Source organism: Prionailurus bengalensis, chromosome B1 (genome assembly GCF_016509475.1).
Source record: "Prionailurus bengalensis isolate Pbe53 chromosome B1, Fcat_Pben_1.1_paternal_pri, whole genome shotgun sequence".
In the NCBI taxonomy this organism is placed as follows: domain Eukaryota; kingdom Metazoa; phylum Chordata; class Mammalia; order Carnivora; family Felidae; genus Prionailurus; species Prionailurus bengalensis.
Window position 1 is genome coordinate 108,071,155 of NC_057344.1, and position 12,743 is coordinate 108,083,897.

A 12,743-nucleotide genomic window follows, 5' to 3' on the forward strand; every position below is an offset into this window, starting at 1 on the left:
TAATAATAGGGTAAATGATTTACAAGTCACTTTCAAAAAACTATCACAATTGGGCCTGTACATTGTCATTTTTTTTTACATTGCCATTTTTGTTTGTTTTTAAGTTTATTTATTTATTAGGGGGGAAGAGACAGATGGAGAGGGAGAGAGAGAATCTCAACCAGGATCTACACTGTCAGCATGGAGCCCCATGTGGGGCCTGATCTCACAAACCTTGAGATCATGAACTGCGCTGAAATAAAGAGTAGGACACTTAACCATCTGAGCCACCCAGGTGCCCCATCATCTTTTTTGATCAAAATATTTTTATGCCAGACTTCCTTCCACTGCCCTAAACTATAAAGCATTTTTTAATGAGTTGAAATTAAGGAAGGACTACAGCTACTAGAAAAGAAGAAAGTTCTATTAGTTTGAGATTCTAGAATCCCCACCAAACCAGAACCAGTATCTTGGTTAGGGCTAGGCTGGGACTCCAGACAGAGAATGAGTATGTGCAGGTGGCATCTCTGGGGATTCAGAGCTTGAGTGGACCACGAGTGTTGCCGCTGCAAAATTCACCGAACTGTCTTGGCAGATTCTACACTGGCTTGACTGGGCATAATTCAAAAAGAAACAGCTCATATTCATTCCATTTTTCTGGAGCTCTGCGATAGCATTTAATAACACTCCAGTGATATCTTCCACATATAGTATTATGCTATTTCTTCAAGTAATTGCTAATATAGTGTCTAACTGGTCTATAATACTCATGCCCATTTTATCTAGATATTCAATGGATCTATAAATCTTCTCCTGGGATTCATCATAGTAACTGTAACAGAATCTTTGGCTCCAGTGGAAGAAATCAGAAGAAACCACAAAGAGATTACTAGGATCTGCTGGGTATTTGCTGAAGAGTTTTCCAAATTCCTGTTCTTTTGATTCACTCAAAGCTCCAACTAGTATAGGAATAATAGTAAACTCATCCTCCTGGCTTTCCATGGCTTTACCCGTATAAGGCAAATGCATTTCAACACTGTGTTCATTTTCATGTGTCTACAGAGACATGTGTTCAAACATTCCTATCTTCCATAGTTCTCAAAAATCTTTTGGTTAATATGAAGGTCACACAGAGGTGTTCTCTATATATCCACACTGGAAAGTACACATCACAAGAGAGGCACAGGATGAGAAGGCATCAGGGTGAAAATTCTCCAGGTAGTAGATGGATCTACTTGTTTGTAAGCATGGGCAGCACAAGATCCACAGTACTGCATACCCTGCATGGGGTGCAATAATGGCTCTCGCGGCTCTTTCCGTAGACTGTGCTTGTGAAAGCTAACCTCGCTGTTGAAGTCAGCTGCGGTCCTGAGGCTGTGTACTAGTTCCTGGCATAACAAGCTTCCCTGACCACCACTTGGTTGGACATATTGGTGCCTGTGTCGGCTACGGTGCAAGGGTGCAGGAGCATGAATAAGGAGTCGGTAGTGGCAGGAACAACTCCAGGAGGGGACAAGACACCAGGAGCTCAGCACAGGAAGTGCCCACAGCATGAAGGAGAGCATCCCCGCTCAGGAGAAGGAGTAAAAGGAGAAGGCTGCAGCCCAACGGGAGGAGATGGCAGCTGGGGTGGGGGGGTGGGGTGGGGGGAGGCAAGCAACAGACACCACAAACTCCAGTGACCTCCAGAAAATGGGGCCCCGGACTCGGGGCTGATCGCCAGCCATGGGTGATTCCGCCGAGCAACCTCCACGGCCCCCATGCATTTAAATATTAATCTCATCCGAAAGACCTCACAGAAAAATCCAAAATACTGTTTGACCACAGACCTGAGCACCGTGGCCCAGCCAAGAGGATACAAAATATTACCCATCACATAAATTAAATATGATTATTAATTATGATTCCAACATGCTATTTCTTCTTTTTTAGTTCCTAAGTTGTCTTGAAATTAATATTAGGCAAAACAGTGACCAAGTAAATAGTAGGAGATTCCCAGAGTGTTTACACACAGTCTGTTTGTCCTCATCAGTTTAAAGTTCCTATAAACGTCTTCACACAAATAGAACACTTCAGCTTTCCCCAAGTTTTCTCTTGAACCACTCCCATCCCACATGCTTACATTTTATGACATCTTTTGGCTCCCATGGGTGTAGAACTTTCATTCAGGCCCACTGATGTGACCTAGTTTTTTGTTTTTTGTTTGTTTGTTTTTTAATGCAAGGTTTTCCCTCCCTTGTTGAATAAGTACATCCATCCCTCGCTGCCCACCAATGATAAAAATTCAATAAAGCCCCCTCCTGTTTAGCAGGGAGCCAAAATAATTATTACATCTATGTTCAAAGAAGAATGATATGTACTGTTTACAAATTTATAGTAACAAATCACATGTGAGAAACTATATGACAAAACTAGTACTTGCAGTCAGTCCATCACTGGAGTGCATGTTCTATATAAGAAACCCCTCTCCTTTTCCCAATATGAATGAATAGGACTCTGCCTTGTTCAAATTAAGTATATAGTTCAACAACAACAAAAGAAACTTATGAAATTACCTGGAAACATGAACCCAAACAGATTGGAACAGGTTGGTACAGAACAATGCACTTCTTAGATATGTTCCAGATATGTTAAACATATTGTTAAACTAACATATATAGTTCCATATTTTATATATATGTTTAGCATATATTATCTATATTTTATAGATAGTATATGTGACATATATACTGTTTTAACTAAACATCCTTTTAGTCATAATTTGTGAATTAAGACACATTAATACATTTTGCTTTGTCTAATTACTTGATGTTTAAATAAATGCATGTGTATATTTATATACGTAAAAATAATATAATGATGGCTAGAATACCTTTAATCATTCTACTGCCCCTCTTTAATTAACTGCCATGGCTCAAATGTTAAAAGTGTAGATGATATCTTATATTAAATAAAGAGATTTTCCCCCAAGCAACTTTATTTGCCAAAATGATCATTTTCTTCTAATCAGCTTAGATTGCTCCTTAACGCATATTCTCATATGCATTTTTATTTATTTCACAAACGCCCCACCATTGTTTTTCTAATAAAAACATGTTTTATTCACAACTTTACACTTACCATATTTAGCACTTCGATGCCAATTTATCCTGTGGCTATTTGAATATCAGGATGTGGTGACTTATTTGACTCTAATCACTGGCCAGAGGTGACCTGCATGATGTCTGAAGAGAGTCCTTTGAGAATATAAATTACAGCATCTTTTTTAAACTGCCTGTATTGATAGGATGGATTTCAGAGAAACTTATAGGTGTGCTCCTTAGGCAAGTCTCTAATTATGCAATGATTAAATTGAAGCACAGGAAGCATAGGAAATCTGGTGGTTTTTCTATAATCACAACAATTTATTCTGAAAAATCTAGACTGTTCCCTGTCTCCTGACCTTTAATTCAATTTTCTTTTTTTTTAAAAAGTAATTCATACCACGTAACAACAAATTTTGTCTCTCTCACTCACTTGTTGTTTTTCTATTATTTTAATTAACCTATAGAAATAAAGAAACAGAAAGAGCAATTTAAGTCATATTTTTATTATACTACACATGAATATCATCTGAAATGTCCAGTAATATGAAATTACATAAAATTATAACAAAATAACATTATGGAGTGTAGGAAACTATTGAATTTCTTAAAGGCTTTAATTGGAGATCTAAAGTTACATATATAGTTCAAATAAACTCAAAATAAATGTCATGCCTTGCAGTTGTTACCTTATTATAAAAAATATTTATGAGACCAGCTATTTTTCATTTAGAACTGAATCATTGTATATGATAGCATTTTATATATATAGTAATACAAATGTGAAAATATCCTCTCAATTTGAAAATTTTTGTGAATTTTTAGGGAGACCTTTTGTCTTCCATTTTTTAGATATAAGAAACTGAAGTTGGATCCTAACCTAATACCATATACAAATACTAACTCAAAATGAACCTATGACTTTAATGTAAGATCTAAAATAATAAAATCTTAGAAGGCAGGAGGACAAAACTGCATGACATTGGATTTGACAGTTGTTTCTAGGATATGACACCAAAAACATAGACAATAGAAAATAGACAAAATAGACTTCATGAATAACAAAAAAAGTATGTCAAAAGATACTATCAGCACAGTAAAAAGGCAACACACAAAAACAGTAAAAATATTTGAAAATCACATATTTGGTAAAGGATCAATTCTAGAATATATAAGAAAATCCTAAAATTCAACAACAATAAAAAATAACCCAGTTTAAAAATGGGCAAGGGCTTGGACAGACATTTCTCCAAAAAAGATATACAAATAGCCATAGGCACAGAAAAAGATGCTCATCAAGATAAATTAAAACTCCAATGAGAAACTAATTCATACCCACTAGGATGGATACTATCAAAAAAAGTGGAAAACAACAAATAGTGGTGAGATATGGAGTAATTGGAACACTTGTGCATTGCTAGTGGAAATATAAAGTAGTACAGCTACTATGTAAAATAGTATTGCTGTTCCTCAAAAATTTAAAAATAGACTTACCATATGAGCCATCAATTATACTCCTGAGTATATATACTGTAAACAATCGAAAGCACATTCTCAAAGAGATGTCTGTATACCCATGTTCATGGCCACATTATTACAATAGCTAAAAGGTAGAAGCAACTCAAGTGTCTATTGACAGATGAACAGATAAGCGAAATGTGCATATACATGTGATGGAATATTATTCAGCCTTAAAAAGGAATATGGTGCAACATGGATGAACCTTGAGGACATTATGCTAAGCAAAACAATCCACTCCCAAAAAGGTAAATACTATATGATTCTACCTATATGAAGTACTCAAAGAGTCAAAATCATAGAGACAGAAAGTAGAATGATGTCTAGACCAAGGACTAGAGAGAGGAGGGAAATGAGTTACTGTTTAATGAATACAGAGTTTTCATTTAAAAGACGAAAAGAGTTATGGAGATGGATGTTGGTAACAGCTGCACATTATAAATGTATTTAACACCACTAAACCGAACACTTAAAAATGGTTAAGATGGTAAATCTTATGTTATATGTATTTTACATGAATTGGAAAACTGGAAACAAATTATATATGGTCATATCAAAACGATTTGTCATGAAACTTACAAAGAACCTAAGCTAGAAGAAAATAAAAGCCCTAAGCAAAAGCTTGACACTTGAATTTGGATGTTAACATTCATACAGAGAAGTTCACAAATAAGTATACAACTTGGTGAGTTGTCACAAACTGAACACACTCATATAACTATCAGCCAGATGAAGAGACAGATGCTTCCCAGCAATTGCCGGAACCCAAGGACACCTTTCTTTATTCCCGCATATGCCACCACCTTTGTCCCCAGTCTTGGTGTCTCAGCCACTCCTGTGCCTGGCACTTCACTCCCATTTCCTGCAGAGTAGAACTGTGACAGCAGTCAAGCACACAACTGCAGGACACTCTGAGTTAGTAGGCAAGATGAATTCACTTTCTGAGAAGTGACCAAATGAAAGTCTATTGTCTTTAATTCACTCATGGCAGTATATCCAATAGCAAAGTACTCATTGCTGATGTTGTTTACTGAAACACTGTGAATTCCTTAGCCACAGCTATAGTACCTTCTGCTGGGGCCACAGAACTTGCTGCCCTGTTGTCATGATGTCTTTTCTCTGCCTACCTAGAGGACAGTGAGCAACAGCCAAGGTACACTTGAGTAGATTATTGCAGTCCCCCCTTTGCTGCTCAGCTTCTCAATATTAACCTAACTCCTCTATTAACAGGTAGGATAGTTCGATTCCCATCTGACAATGAAAGAGCAAAGACTGAATCAGATATTTTAAAAGTACATAATGATAAAAAAATAAGACCTAATACACAGTTAAGCAGTACTCAGTATTTAAAGAAAAATTGTTTTAATGTTTATTTTAGAGAAACAGAACATGAGTGGGGGAGGGGCAGAGAGAGGGAGACACAGAATCACAAGCAGGCTCCAGGCTCTGAGCTGTCAACACAGAGCTTGACGTGGGCTCATACTCAGGAACTGTGAGTGAGATCATGACCTGAACTGAAGTCGGATGCTCAACCAACTGAGCCACCTAAGATCCCCTAAACAGTATTCAGTACTAACATTTAGAGTGATTATGAAAGCCAGAATTGCAAACAACTTTTTGGCAGTAGTCGCACAACAATTAAATTCTTGTAAAGCTCCCAAGATTGTTTGTATGTTCACACATTTGCCCTAATCACAGGCCAGTCTTAAAGAATTCCACCTTTCATTGACTTTATTCTTCTGAGTTATTGTAAAGGAGTGAAAAATATCTGTTATGAATCTCCAGCTGGCACAGATAGTTCTTAGGGGAAGAAAAAATCTTGGAAGCAATCCCTTGGATATGCATTTTGGATAGGCAGCATAGTAGGTTGAATATTTGCTCTCAAAAGATACGTCTATTTCCTGGTCCTCAGAATCCATGGATAGGACTTTGTTTGGAAAAAGAAATATTTGAAGATCTAATTAAGTTAAAAATCTTAAGGTTTTGAGTTGCGGCAAGATGGCGGCTTAGGAGGATGCTGGGCTCACCGCACGTCCTGCTGATCACTTAGATTCCATCTACACCTGCCTAAATAACCCAGAAAACCGCCAGAGGATTAGCAGAACAGAGTCGCCGGAGCCAAACGCAGACGAGAGGCCCACGGAAGAGGGTAGGAAGGGCGGCGAGGCGGTGCACGCTCCACGGACTGGCGGGAGGGAGCCGGGGCGGAGGGGCGGCTCGCCGGCCAAGCAGAGCCCCCGAGTCGGGCTTGCAAAAGCGGAGGGGCCGGGCGGACTGTGTTCCGACAGCAAGCGCGACTTAGCGTCTGGGAGGTCAGAAATTAACAGCTCTGCTCGGAAAGCGAGAAGGCTGGAGGACAAAGGGAGGGAGAGCTGCTAAGCCCCCTGACAACAGAGCTCAGTTTGGTGGGGAACAAAGGCGCTCGCCAGCGCCATTTCCCCCGCCCATCCCCCAGCCGAAATCCCAAAGGGAACCGGTTCCTGCCAGGGAACTTGCTGGCTCCGCGCAAACACCCAACTCTGCGCTTCTGCGGAGCCGAACCTCCGGCAGCAGATCTGACTCCCTCCCGCTGCCACAGGGCCCCTCCTGAAGTGGATCACCTAAGGAGAAGCGATCTAAGCCTGCCCCTCCTGCCCCCGAGCACCTTGCCTACCCACCCCAGCTAATACGCCAGATCCCCAGCATCACAAGCCTGGCAGGGTGCAAGTAGCCCAGACGAGCCACACCACCCCACAGTGAATCCCGCCCCTAGGAGAGGGGAAGAGAAGGCACACACCAGTCTGACTGTGGCCCCAGCGGTGGGCTGGGGGCAGACATCAGGTCTGACTGCGGCCCCGCCCACCAACTCCAGGTATACACCACAGCACAGGGGAAGTGCCCTGCAGGTCCTCACCACGCCAGGGACTATCCAAAACGACCAAGCGGAAGAACTCCCCTCAGAAGAATCTCCAGGAAATAACAACAGCTAATGAGCTGATCAAAAAGGATTTAAATAATATAACAGAAAGTGAATTTAGAATAATAGTCATAAAATTAATCGCTGGGCTTGAAAACAGTATACAGGACAGCAGAGAATCTCTTGCTACAGAGATCAAGGGACTAAGGAACAGTCACGAGGAGCTGAAAAACGCTTTAAACGAAATGCATAACAAAATGGAAACCACCACAGCTCGGCTTGAAGAGGCAGAGGAGAGAATAGGTGAACTAGAAGATAAAGTTATGGAAAAAGAGGAAGCTGAGAAAAAGAGAGATAAAAAAATCCAGGAGTATGAGGGGAAAATTAGAGAACTAAGTGATGTACTAAAGAGAAATAATATACGCATAATTGGTATCCCAGAGGAGGAAGAGAGAGGGAAAGGTGCTGAAGGGGTACTTGAAGAAATCATAGCTGAGAACTTCCCTGAACTGGGGAAGGAAAAAGGCATTGAAATCCAAGAGGCACAGAGAACTCCCTTCAGACGTAACTTGAATCGATCTTCTGCACGACATATCATAGTGAAACTGGCAAAATACAAGGATAAAGAGAAAATTCTGAAAGCAGCAAGGGGTAAACGTGCCCTCACATATAAAGGGAGACCTATAAGACTCGTGACTGATCTCTCTTTTGAAACTTGGCAGGCCAGAAAGAATTGGCACGAGATTTTCAGGGTGCTAGACAGAAAAAATATGCAGCCGAGAATCCTTTATCCAGCAAGTCTGTCATTTAGAATAGAAGGAGAGATAAAGGTCTTCCCAGACAAACAAAAACTGAAGGAATTTGTCACCACTAAACCAGCCCTACAAGAGATCCTAAGGGGGACCCTGGGAGACAAAGTCCCAGAGACATCACTATAAGCATAAAACATACAGACATCACAATGACTCTAAACCCGTATCTTTCTATAATAACACTGAATGTAAATGGATTAAATGCGCCAACCAAAAGACATAGGGTATCAGAATGGATAAAAAAACAAGACCCATCTATTTGCTGTCTACAAGAGACTCATTTTAGACCTGAGGACACCTTTAGATTGAGAGTGAGGGGATGGAGAACTATTTATCATGCGACTGGAAGCCAAAAGAAAGCTGGAGTAGCCATACTTATATCAGACAAACTAGACTTTAAATTAAAGGCTGTAACAAGAGATGAAGAAGGACATTATATAATAGTTACAGGGTCTATCCATCAGGAAGAGCTAACAATTATAAATGTCTATGCACCGAATACCGGAGCCCCCAAATATATAAAACAATTACTCATAAACATAAGCAACCTTATTGAGAAGAATGTGGTAATTGCAGGGGACTTTAATACACCACTTACAGAAATGGATAGATCATCTAGACACACGGTCAATAAAGAAACAAGGGCCCTGAATGAGACATTGGATGAGATGGACTTGACAGATATATTTAGAACGCTGCATCCCAAAGCAACAGAATATACTTTCTTCTCGAGTGCACATGGAACATTCTCCAAGATAGATCATATACTGGGTCACAAAACAGCCCTTCATAAGTTTACAAGAATTGAAATTATACCATGCTTACTTTCAGACCACAATGCCATGAAGCTTGAAATCAACCACAGGAAAAAGTCTGGAAAACCTCCAAAAGCATGGAGGTTAAAGAACACCCTACTAACGAATGAGTGGGTCAACCAGGCAATTAGAGAAGAAATTAAAAAATATATGGAAACAAACGAAAATGAAAATACAACAATCCAAACACTTTGGGACGCAGCAAAGGCAGTCCTGAGAGGAAAATACATTGCAATCCAGGCCTATCTCCAGAAACAAGAAAAATCCCAAATACAAAATCTAACAGCACACCTAAAGGAACTAGAAGCAGAACAGCAAAGGCAGCCTAAGCCCAGCAGAAGAAGAGAAATAATAAAGATCAGAGCAGAAATAAACAATATAGAAACTAAAAAAACTGTAGAGCAGATCAACGAAACCAAGAGTTGGTTTTTTGAAAAAATAAACAAAATTGACAAACCTCTAGCCAGGCTTCTCAAAAAGAAAAGGGAGATGACCCAAATAGATAAAATCATGAATGAAAATGGAATGATTACAACCAATCCCTCAGAGATACAAACAATTATCAGGGAATACTATGAAAACTTAAATGCCAACAAATTGGACAACCTGGAAGAAATGGACGAATTCCTGAACACCCACACGCTTCCAAAACTCAATCAGGAGGAAATAGAAAGCTTGAACAGACCCATAACCAGCGAAGAAATTGAATCAGTTATCAAAAATCTCCCAACAAATAAGAGTCCAGGACCAGATGGCTTCCCAGGGGAGTTCTACCAGACGTTTAAAGCAGAGATAATACCTATCCTTCTCAAGCTATTCCAAGAAATAGAAAGGGAAGGAAAACTTCCAGACTCATTCTATGAAGCCAGTATTACTTTGATTCCTAAACCAGACAGAGACCCAGTAAAAAAAGAGAACTACAGGCCAATATCCCTGATGAATATGGATGCAAAAATTCTCAATAAGATACTAGCAAATCGAATTCAATGGCATATAAAAAGAATTATTCACCATGATCAAGTGGGATTCATTCCTGGGATGCAGGGCTGGTTCAACATTCGCAAATCAATCAACGTGATACATCACATTAACAAAAAAAGAGAGAAGAACCATATGATCCTGTCAATCGATGCAGAAAAGGCCTTCGACAAAATCCAGCACCCTTTCTTAATAAAAACCCTTGAGAAAGTCGGGATAGAAGGAACATACTTAAAGATCATAAAAGCCATTTATGAAAAGCCCACAGCTAACATCATCCTCAACGGGGAAAAACTGAAAGCTTTTTCCCTGAGATCAGGAACACGACAAGGATGCCCACTCTCACCGCTGCTGTTTAACATAGTGCTGGAAGTTCTAGCATCAGCAATCAGACAACAAAAGGAAATCAAAGGCATCAAAATTGGCAAAGATGAAGTCAAGCTTTCGCTTTTTGCAGATGACATGATATTATACATGGAAAATCCGATAGACTCCACCAAAAGTCTGCTAGAACTGATACAGGAATTCAGCAAAGTTGCAGGATACAAAATCAATGTACAGAAATCAGTTGCATTCTTATACACTAACAATGAAGCAACAGAAAGACAAATAAAGAAACTGATCCCATTCACAATTGCACCAAGAAGCATAAAATACCTAGGAATAAATCTAACCAAAGATGTAAAGGATCTGTATGCTGAAAACTATAGAAAGCTTCTGAAGGAAATTGAAGAAGATTTAAAGAAATGGAAAGACATTCCCTGCTCATGGATTGGAAGAATAAATATTGTCAAAATGTCAATACTACCCAAAGCTATCTACACATTCAATGCAATCCCAAAATTGCACCAGCATTCTTCTTGAAACTAAAACAAGCAATCCTAAAATTCATATGGAACCACAAAAGGCCCCGAATAGCTAAAGTAATTTTGAAGAAGAAGACCAAAGCAGGAGGCATCACAATCCCAGACTTTAGCCTCTACTACAAAGCTGTCATCATCAAGACAGCATGGTATTGGCACCAAAACAGACACATAGACCAATGGAATAGAATAGAAACCCCAGAACTAGACCCACAAACGTATGGCCAACTCATCTTTGACAAAGCAGGAAAGAACATCCAATGGAAAAAAGACAGCCTCTTTAACAAATGGTGCTGGGAGAACTGGACAGCAACATGCAGAAGGTTGAAACTAGACCACTTTCTCACACCATTCACAAAAATAAACTCAAAATGGATAAAGGACCTAAATGTGAGACAGGAAACCATCAAAACCTTAGAGGAGAAAGCAGGAAAAGACCTCTCTGACCTCAGCCGTAGCAATCTCTTACTCGACACATCCCCAAAGGCAAGGGAATTAAAAACAAAAGTGAATTACTGGGACCTTATGAAGATAAAAAGCTTCTGCACAGCAAAGGAAACAACCAACAAAACTAAAAGGCAACCAACGGAATGGGAAAAGATATTCGCAAATGACATATCGGACAAAGGACTAGTATCCAAAATCTATAAAGAGCTCACCAAACTCCACACCCGAAAAACAAATAACCCAGTGAAGAAATGGGCAGAAAACATGAATAGACACTTCTCTAAAGAAGACATCCGGATGGCCAACAGGCACATGAAAAGATGTTCAGCGTCGCTCCTTATCAGGGAAATACAAATCAAAACCACACTCAGGTATCACCTCACGCCAGTCAGAGTGGCCAAAATGAACAAATCAGGAGACTATAGATGCTGGAGAGGATGTGGAGAAACGGGAACCCTCTTGCACTGTTGGTGGGAATGCAAATTGGTGCAGCCGCTCTGGAAAGCAGTGTGGAGGTTCCTCAGAAAATTAAAAATAGACCTACCCTATGACCCAGCAATAGCACTGCTAGGAATTTATCCAAGGGATACAGGAGCACTGATGCATAGGGCCACTTGTACCCCAATGTTCATAGCAGCACTCTCAACAATAGCCAAATTATGGAAAGAGCCTAAATGTCCATCAACTGATGAATGGATAAAGAAATTGTGGTTTATATACACAATGGAATATTACATGGCAATGAGAAAAAATGAAATATGGCCTTTTGTAGCAACGTGGATGGAACTGGAGAGTGTGATGCTAAGTGAAATAAGCCATACAGAGAAAGACAGATACCATATGGTCTCACTCTTATGTGGATCCTGAGAAACTTAACAGGAACCCATGGGGGAGGGGAAGGAAAAAAAAAAAAAAAAGAGGTTAGAATGGGAGAGAGCCAAAGCATAAGAGACTGTTAAAAACTGAGAACAAACTGAGGGTTGATGGGGGGTGGGAGGGAGGAGAGGGTGGGTGATGGGTATTGAGGAGGGCACCTTTTGGGATGAGCACTGGGTGTTGTATGGAAACCAATTTGTCAATAAATTTCAGAAAAAAAAAATAAATAAACGTTAAAAAAAAAAAAAAAAGAAAGAAAAAAAAAATCTTAAGATCATCCTGGATTACCCAAGTGCCCTAAATCCTATGATTTTACAGCCATGAGTGGGATAATAAGTGTTTTATAAGAGATAAGAGAGAGAAGACACAAGACACAGGAAGAAGAGAAGGTCACATGAAGACAGAAGAAACCATTGGAGTTATGCAACTACAAGTCAATGAATTCCTGAAGCCATCAGAAACTGCAAGAGACAAGG

At 39.7% G+C, this 12,743-nt stretch overlaps 1 pseudogene; it reads right to left on the reverse strand.

Moving 5' to 3' along the window:
* Positions 1-459: 459 nt before the first annotated feature.
* On the reverse strand, positions 460-1,477 carry LOC122469084 (annotated as a pseudogene).
* Positions 1,478-12,743: the final 11,266 nt, after the last annotated feature.